This window comes from Ischnura elegans, chromosome 4 (assembly GCF_921293095.1).
Source record: "Ischnura elegans chromosome 4, ioIscEleg1.1, whole genome shotgun sequence".
Taxonomy (NCBI): domain Eukaryota; kingdom Metazoa; phylum Arthropoda; class Insecta; order Odonata; family Coenagrionidae; genus Ischnura; species Ischnura elegans.
In genome coordinates this window covers 3,026,415-3,035,110 of record NC_060249.1, presented here as the reverse complement: position 1 = coordinate 3,035,110, position 8,696 = coordinate 3,026,415, and positions in this window count along the sequence as shown.

Genomic DNA, 8,696 nt, shown 5'->3' with positions numbered 1-8,696 from the left:
ATTGAGAATAGTAGCGACAAGGAGAAAATCATTTTAGAACCCCACTACATTTCCAAACTCACCAATAATTCTTTATTTATAAACTTAATTTACTTCCAGGTCCAAAAGAAACGATAAATTAAAAGAGATATTTTGCTGAACAGATAGATATCGGAATGAAATTTTCTCCCGAATCACAAAGGACTTTAATAAATGCCACTCGTAATTTTCTTTGAGCTTTTTCTAAATATATGTAAAAGGCTGGTGTCCTGACTCCCCCTGCCACACGCATTTTTAGGCGGCTCGTGGGGTATTATGTAGATGTGGATGAATCTGGAATCTGTTTGCAAGTTTCTGCTAAAATTCTTCAGCTATACAATTATCTGCGAAGTTTTCTGTTGCATTTCCCTTTCTTACTTTTCTGAATTTCAATTCTTTGGATCATATTAACCAAAACTAAGGCGTGGAAAGCCCCGCATTCTGCTCCTCTAATGCTTTTTACATTATTTATAGGGTACAACTTTTGTATCTTTGCTTTGCGAGTACTATCGTTTACAAAAATATTTGGACACCCACGAGTCCCACTTTACTAATGGGGCACTGTAGGTTAAAACTTGTAAAGTTGGCACATGAAGCAACCTGCATCCTTTGCCTTTACGTGGCCAACAGCCGACTAGGACCTATGGGGATGCGACCGGGCTAGTGAAATTGGAGTAATAGATACTCCAGGGGAAAAATCGGATGCAATGCACTAAGGAAACTCACGTCCACGCACACGTTCCTCTCAGGCTCCGTGGCGAGGTTTTTCCTATCTTTAGATTCGTTTTTGTACTCGCCTTTCATGGTGTGTGAAAGCGTGGCTATACGTAGCCGAGTAGGCCTATTCTGCGAGTGGTAGTTGCGGTGGTGTTTTGGGAGGTTGAATGCGAAGTAATTATATTCTTTATTCATTTTTTAAAAGATGCATTCTTAACATCAACATAATTTATGCAAATGAATCAAGAAAAAGTTATTACTGAATTATTTAAACGACCAATGTTATTAAAATGATGGTGAAATAATAATAATAATAATAATAATTGTTATTATGATTACTATACTCTTATGACTAAAATAGATGTCACTCATATCTTTAAAAATTTTAATCAGGCTCACCCGTGATTTTTCTGTGATGTATTTAGGCCGAGTGAATAAGCCGGCTATGATGTTTTCCTTAATTTGCCAGGGGTGATATGAGAAGGAGGGGGAAAAAGATTTCCACATAGACATTTTTCGGCATGATAACACAAAAGTTATTCAATAGTTGAAGAAATGGATTATATACATTGGGTCACATGTGTTTAATTATAAACAGTTGCCGAATTATTTAGGTTGAAGTAGTTCATATGCCAATTTATTTCCGCCTGGCTCTTAGAACTAGTTGTGGTTTGCACTCCTACTGAAAGGAAAGCCCTGGTGCTTTTAATCAAGAAATTTTCCGAATTTTTTCGTGATCAAATACTAGAAATTTGAAAACTATGCTTATCTATCGAATTACAACTTTTTTTATTACTCTAGGATTATCAAAAACGAGTTTATCTGGTAGTTATCCAGAGAATTACTCAACGGAGATTTGACAGTAATTAGCTGTAGGGACACGAAAAAGCAACGATGCCACCTCACCTGCTTCCACTCTCTTCGTGAATAAATAATCTGTTTAGAAACAAAGGTGTTCAAGTAGATGGAGCCATCATTTCAATAACTTAAATCGTTTAAAAAAATCAAAGTTTTTCTTGAGTCATCTGCATAGATTATGTTGATACTAAGGATGAAAGTAATCTCTTGAAGCACCAATCACGTGTTAACGCATAAAAAGAGAGTGAGGTAAAAATACTCTCATAAAAATGAAAAAATATTACTACTTCGGACTCGAATTTTCTCAGAATTTCATAAAAACTGCCACGCACAGAAGAGACCTAATCGGCTTCCGAGCCACGTAAGACTTAATTTGTGAGTCCAAATATGAATCTAAAGACAGGAAAAAGCTCTCCACGGAGCCAGAAGGAAAAGACTCCGAGGGCCCAACGCGTGCGTGGAGGGGAGTCTCCTCAGTGCATTCCATCCGCTAATACGAAATCCGCTAGGCCTTCGGCTCGTGGAGTTCGACTCCAGCTTCGGCAGCTCAGTCGCGTCCTCGTCCGCCCTCGTGGGCTCTTGGTGCCGTGAAAGCAAAGGATGCAGGTTGCTTCAAGTGCCAACCTTCCAAGTTATCGCCGATCAGCCCCCATCAGTCCAGTGGGACTCGTGGGTGTCTGTACATATGTCTGTAATATCGAAAACGATAGCGCGTGATCAATCCCGTTTTATGTGACACCGTTTGTGGATATCCTTACATATTTGTGGATGTGCTTCATTTAACAATGCGAAGCTTGCCAGTCTGGTCCCATTGCTATTTGTCTCATGCAGGGGCGCAGTTAGGAATTAAGGTTTGGGGGGGGGGGGGGGGTTTAGGTGCAACTAATATCGGGGTGTGTGGCGGTATGGAATACCCACCAAGTAGGTGCGAGATTAATAAATTGCGGAATTTTAAGATAGACGGTTCAAATGGTGAGTTTTACGGCTTTCTGAGGGATATTTTATTAATCCTTACCACTATTTTATAAATAACATTAATTCAATTAAGTAAAATGGATTAAACTTCAAAATTTCTCTCAGCTCTGGAGGGGGGGTTTATCCCCCAAACCCCCCCCTCGCTGCGCCAGTGGTCTCATGGTCTAGACTTTCCTTCCCCACAGCTGGTTTCAACTTTTCTTCCCTACCGACTTCGGCATTTGCATCGCCTTGAATAATTTTTATGCCTTAGCTTGGCATTTTTCAAACTTATCCTCCACACGTTCATGGAGGATGTCTTTTTCTTCATCATCCGAGTCTTCGGTCGGTGCGAAGAAACTGACCATGGATATGTTTTTGTAACTTCCTTTTATTCTGAGTCGTATGAGCCGTGTGTAGGAGTCAATGTGTGCGCCCAAGGAAAGGCAGATTTATCTTGTTACTTCGGTCGCATTTTAATAGTTTCAAAAATGTCCGCGGCGCGGTGATGAGTGCAATGCGATTCACTTTTTTTTCGATATTTTGCAGTATTGTGTTTGTGATTGCGAGGAATAGCATTAAAAAGTTATTCATTTGATAGATCACAATCATTATGTGCATACACTTTTAGTTGTAGCTTTAATTAGACTTTATTTCCCCTTCAAACTCGGATTTACTTGTCCGTCAGTGACGCGAGTGGCGACTTTTGTAAACCCATTTAAATGCGCGGTGGGTGACAACAGATTTAGAAGCTAACTTGAGGATCCTCTTTTGCAGTATTCGTGGATCGGGTATTAGCCATCCTCTCCATTGAAATCATCCGGCCTTTACGCTATTTCTAACGCTTCGTATCACTCGCGGCAAATAATCAAAACTCTTTTTCGTTTTCTCGTACGTGACTTTAACACTTTGAGTGCCGGCTGCCCTACTAAACTAAATTTAAAGCCCTACTGAAAAATCCAGCCATTTTTACTATATTCGTACATTTTTTTAACATTAGCATTAAAAATATATTTATATCGATGTGCATTTCAATAAAAATGGACTTTGTTTGCTCTTTTTTATGAATGAGTTGATTAACATTTTTTGCTAATTTTTAAATATAAAACTTAACAATGAAAACCTACTGTTTTTGAAAAATAAAATAGTTGCAACATATGCTGTACCGCCATAACATGCATAATAATTTTTTTAATACGCTCAATTTGAACTATTCTACATCTACATCTACAAATTACCCTGCGAGCCACCTCTAGGGTGTTTGTCAGGGGGTGATCAATCACCAGCATGCAGCATGCATTTGGACTCCCACATGCACACCACACCGTCCAAAGAACGTCCCGTATAATAACAAACTATACTACTATATGCTGTTAGATATAGAATATAGAATAGAAATTCAGAAACATGCTTTCAGTTTTACATAGGTTAGTAGGCTACACTACAAGTCATGCAATCTATTTACGCGTTCTATTGCTGCCGTTATAATCTCTTATTGATCGTGGAAAAAATGACATTCGGAATCTGTCTGTTCTGCAATCTATCTCTCTTATTTTATTTATATGATCTGATCTTCCGTAGTACGTTGGCGTCCGCAAGATATGGTTAACTTCGTCAGAAAAGACACTGCTCTTGAATTTATCTAAAAGGTTTAGTCTATTTTTCAATCTACGGTCCGACAGAGATTCCCATCCAAGTTTATCTAAGAGGTCAGTTACACTAACAAGACTATCGTTACGACCTTTCACATACCTGGCAGCTCTTCTTTGCACGCGTTCTAACTCTGTTATTAAGCCTTTTTCATGAGGGTCCCAAACACTGGCAGCGTATTCCAAATGTGGTCTAACGAGGGAAAAGTAGCTAATTTCTCTCACTTTGTCGTCGCACTTTCCTAATATTCTTTTAACAAAACCCATTTTACGATTAGCTTGACCGGTTATTTCTCGAATATGTTTATTCCACGATAGATCATTATTGAGTCTAACCCCTAGATATTTCACAGATTCAACTGCCTTTAACTGCGTGCCCCGAATGACATAGTTACGATGCAGGGAGTTATTCTTCTTCCAGAAATTCATTACGACGCATTTTTCCAAATTTAATTCTAACTGCCAAGCATCGCACCAAGCTTGGATAGCAGCAAGGTCATTCGTTAGTTCATCTATATCTTTGCTGGAACGAATTTCTCTGTAAACTACAGCGTCGTCTGCAAATAATCGTAACTTACTCTGCACTACTTCGCCAATGTCGTTTATATAAAGAAGGAATAGGAGTGGGCCAATGACACTACCCTGAGGAACGCCAGAAGTGACTCTAACCTCATTGGAGACTGCACCGTCTAATACTACTCTTTGGACGCGGTCGCTCAAAAATTCTCTAATCCAGGAAATGACATCTTCGTCTAGACCATAAGATTTCAGTTTTATTATTAACTTTCCGTGGGGTACTTTATCAAATGCCTTTTTGAAATCAAGAAAAATCGCGTCTACTGGAATGTTGTCTTCCCCGGAGACTAAAATATCGTGGGCGAAAAGCGCTAACTGAGTTACGCACGATCTGCTTTTCCTGAATCCATGTTGATTTCCCATTAATAAGTTTTGCGCGTCTAGGTGTTTCATTACCGAGCTGACTACGATGTGTTCAAGGACTTTGCAAGAGATGGACGTTAAAGATATCGGCCTGTAATTAGATGGCTGTTCCTTGTCTCCACTTTTAAATATAGGCGTTACATTAGCGATTTTCCAGTCATTAGGTACTTCGTGTTGCTTGATGGATTTACTGAATATTAACTGCAAGTAGGGGGCAAGTTCTGAGGCTAGTTCTTTATATACGCGAGAAGGGATTTCGTCTGGACCAGGTGATTTATTTGGACTGAGCGATTTCAATATATTTTCTATTCCGAGCGTACTAATGTCAATAGCTGGCATCTTATGTAGACAGGGATTGTCATCGGTCTCGGGTGAGTTTTCGGAAGGCTCCGTGAACACGCTTTTAAAGTAGGAATTTAATAAATTGGCTTTATCGTAACTGCTTGTCAACACATCTCCATTGTCGTTTCTCAGCGAACATACGGTAGATCGTTTACCTTGAACTTCCCTAACATATGACCAAAATGCTTTTGGGTTATCCTGTAACTGCTCTACTAGTGTTTTTCTTTTAAAATTCGTGAACGCATTCCTGAACGCTTCCTTCGTGGCGGCTTTAGTCATCCTATATTTTTTAATTATTAGCTCGCGTTCATTAGCGGATAAATCCGTGCTGACTTTTTTCATTTTAGCATGACACGCTCTCTGTCGCCTCAATGATTTTCTCACTTCCGCGTCGTACCATCTCGGTTCGCTGCCTTCTTTTACTATCTTTAAAGCATGGAAATCATAAAAAAGCATTGTTCCAAGCAAAGCATTATAAATCCTGGATAACAAAAAGGGTCAATGCGCCCTCAACGAACGGTCCATTGGCCCAAAGAATTTTCACACTAAGTGGCCCAAGATGAGGATGCCGGTAGCTGCAGAGGACTTTTCGTCCTCAAGACATAAAGTGAACTCTTTTTCCATCGAGCAGTTGATTTTTGAAAAAACAGAACCCCTAAGCAGTAAACTGGAAAAGAAACACGGGCGAAATATTACGGCTTCACGCATACAAAGCCAATTAAATGGAAAGACGTAATATTACGTCCATGGTAATCCTCAGAATGACTTGCAGGACGTAATATTACGTCCATGGCACGCAAAGTGCTTAACGCCGCGCTAGAGGCATGATGCTCGGCGGCGCGTCCCATTTCTGAAATTCCCTCGGCTCTTAAATCTTTGGGAGATTTGGCTCGCTTGGTCTGTCCCTCGAAGCTTCCACTGCAGCGGCGGGGAAGTTCATTCATTCACTAAATGTATACATGGACCCGGGTGCGTAACTAGGAGCATGCTTTGGGGGGATGGAGGGGGGTTAGTGGGGGCTGCCCCCCCAGAAAACGGAAGGTAAGGAAAATATTTGGAAAATAACTTGCCTGAAAATGCATTTTACATCATTTAGAATCTTGAAATTTAAATTTAGGCAGGTGCAGTTATTATCCATCAAATCCAGACAAGATTTTAAAAATAATGTTTTGATTTCTCAGAGGCTATGGGGAGGGGGGGATACATCCCCTCTCCCCCTCCATAGTTACATGCATGGATCAAGTGTGAGAAAAGCTATTCTTCGTCCATGCGACGGTATTTTGGATTTTTTTCACCGTACAATATCTCGGATATAGGTAGCAATTGGAAGTGAGAAGAAAACTCCGAAAAAGAGCTGTATGCGTCTAAGGAACAGCTCACCTCAATTTGAGTACTTACACAAAATGAGCGGCAGTTCGCTGCCATAGTTCATCAGAGGTAAAAAAGATGGGCTCCAGTGCACACTACTTTTTTTCTCTCAGCGCCCCGAAGCTGGGAAGCAAATTTTTTCTTTAAGCGTAATTTATAATTAATGATTTTTTAAATCGGCGTAAGAAGGCACTCTTCAGTCCTAATCTCGAAAATTTATTGCGAGGCAACTTAATTTTTAATTTAACACCCTGACCGAATGCAATTTTGCGTTACAAAAGCTTCAAAATATCACTACGTCGAAATGTTTCAACGAAATTTGGCAATTATCATTATTGAAAAAATATAATCTGAAAAAGTAGAGTGAAATAGGTTGGCTTCCACTGTTGATTCATACGGTTTGCCCCGTCGGGTAGAGCTTGTTGCTTCTCTGAAAGATTTCTAATTCGATGCCGTCGATGACTCCGGAGACGTTTCACGCAGGCCAAAGGCTTCTTCATCTGCAGCGGTGTTTTTATAGCCAGCACAGCCGCAGTGGCGGAACAAGGACTATACTTTGGGGGAGATGTGATGACCTGGGGGGTGACTCCCCCTCCCCCTTGGCGGGTTCGGGAATATGTTTCAAAAATTACATGCCAGGAAATACATTTTACATAATTTTGAAACTAAAAATTTAACTTTAAGCAGACGCAGTTATTATATGTCAAAACTAGACAATGGTTTTGAGTATTTTTTTATTTCTCTGAGGCTTTGGGGGGGATCTATCCCCCTCACCCCCCCTCGTAGTTACGCCACTATGAGCACAGGTGTTCAGGGCCCTTATAAAAGGGGAGGCCTCGAGCGAGGTTTCGTCGTCCCGGACGGCATGCGGAGCTTTCCGGCAAGGGCGCCCTCTGATTGGTTGAAGACGAAGAGGAGGAAAATCCGCGAACACTCGTGACCTCGGAGTGAAAGGAAAGGAGACTTGGAAAAAGCTCTGCAAAAGCGAGCAACTCCGCTTGGGAAACAACAACACGAATGCAGGCTGCGCATCTTCTGCGGAGGGTTTGAAGTTGGGAGTGGGCGAGTTGGACCGCATGAAACGAGTTCGCGTTCCCCGGAGTGACGACAGAAGTGGGAAATGTCACCATAACAAAATTACTGAAAATTGTGAAAAAATATTTATAATTTAGAAAGTGCGGAAATGGATAAAGGACTAATAAACGCCGAAAAAAGAAAACATAAATTATGATACAATAAAAAAAACGGGTAAATAAAATAAAAATAAACAGAGCTTTAAAAAATGAGAAAGATCGATATAGTACACAAAGCCTATGCTAATAATGTTAAGTGAGCGGTTCATAGGCCACTTTCTGGCGGCATGCAGTCGTTCAGTTTGAAGTTCTTTTGACTTTAATGCGCGTCGCACGTGTCATATCGCTCCAATTCTCCTTCATTCCCACTCTTAAGGTAAAAAAAAACGCTTTGTCCCTTCGCACACCTTGGCCGCCATCCACCACTGTGAGTGCAGAAATAGAAAACTGAGATGCAATTATGTCGTCTCTTTGCACATTTCCAAGAAATTATTTACATGCTTAAACCAGAAGAACTCGCGCCATCAATTGCATAATTTATTTAAGGCACAAATATGTTCGTCGTTTATTTTTGGCGAAGCGCAGGCACATAACTCGAAACCATAATTATAACTAATGTCTTCGTGACATTCGGATTGCTGCACTCAGTGGAAATGCCAGGAATTTCGTTCGGGGGGGGGTCCAAAGTCAGGGGGAACATTTTTGAAAAACAGGGTACTAAGTAGAGGGTTTTTAACTAATTTAAACGCTTTTCATTATCGAAAAAACTTCATTTATT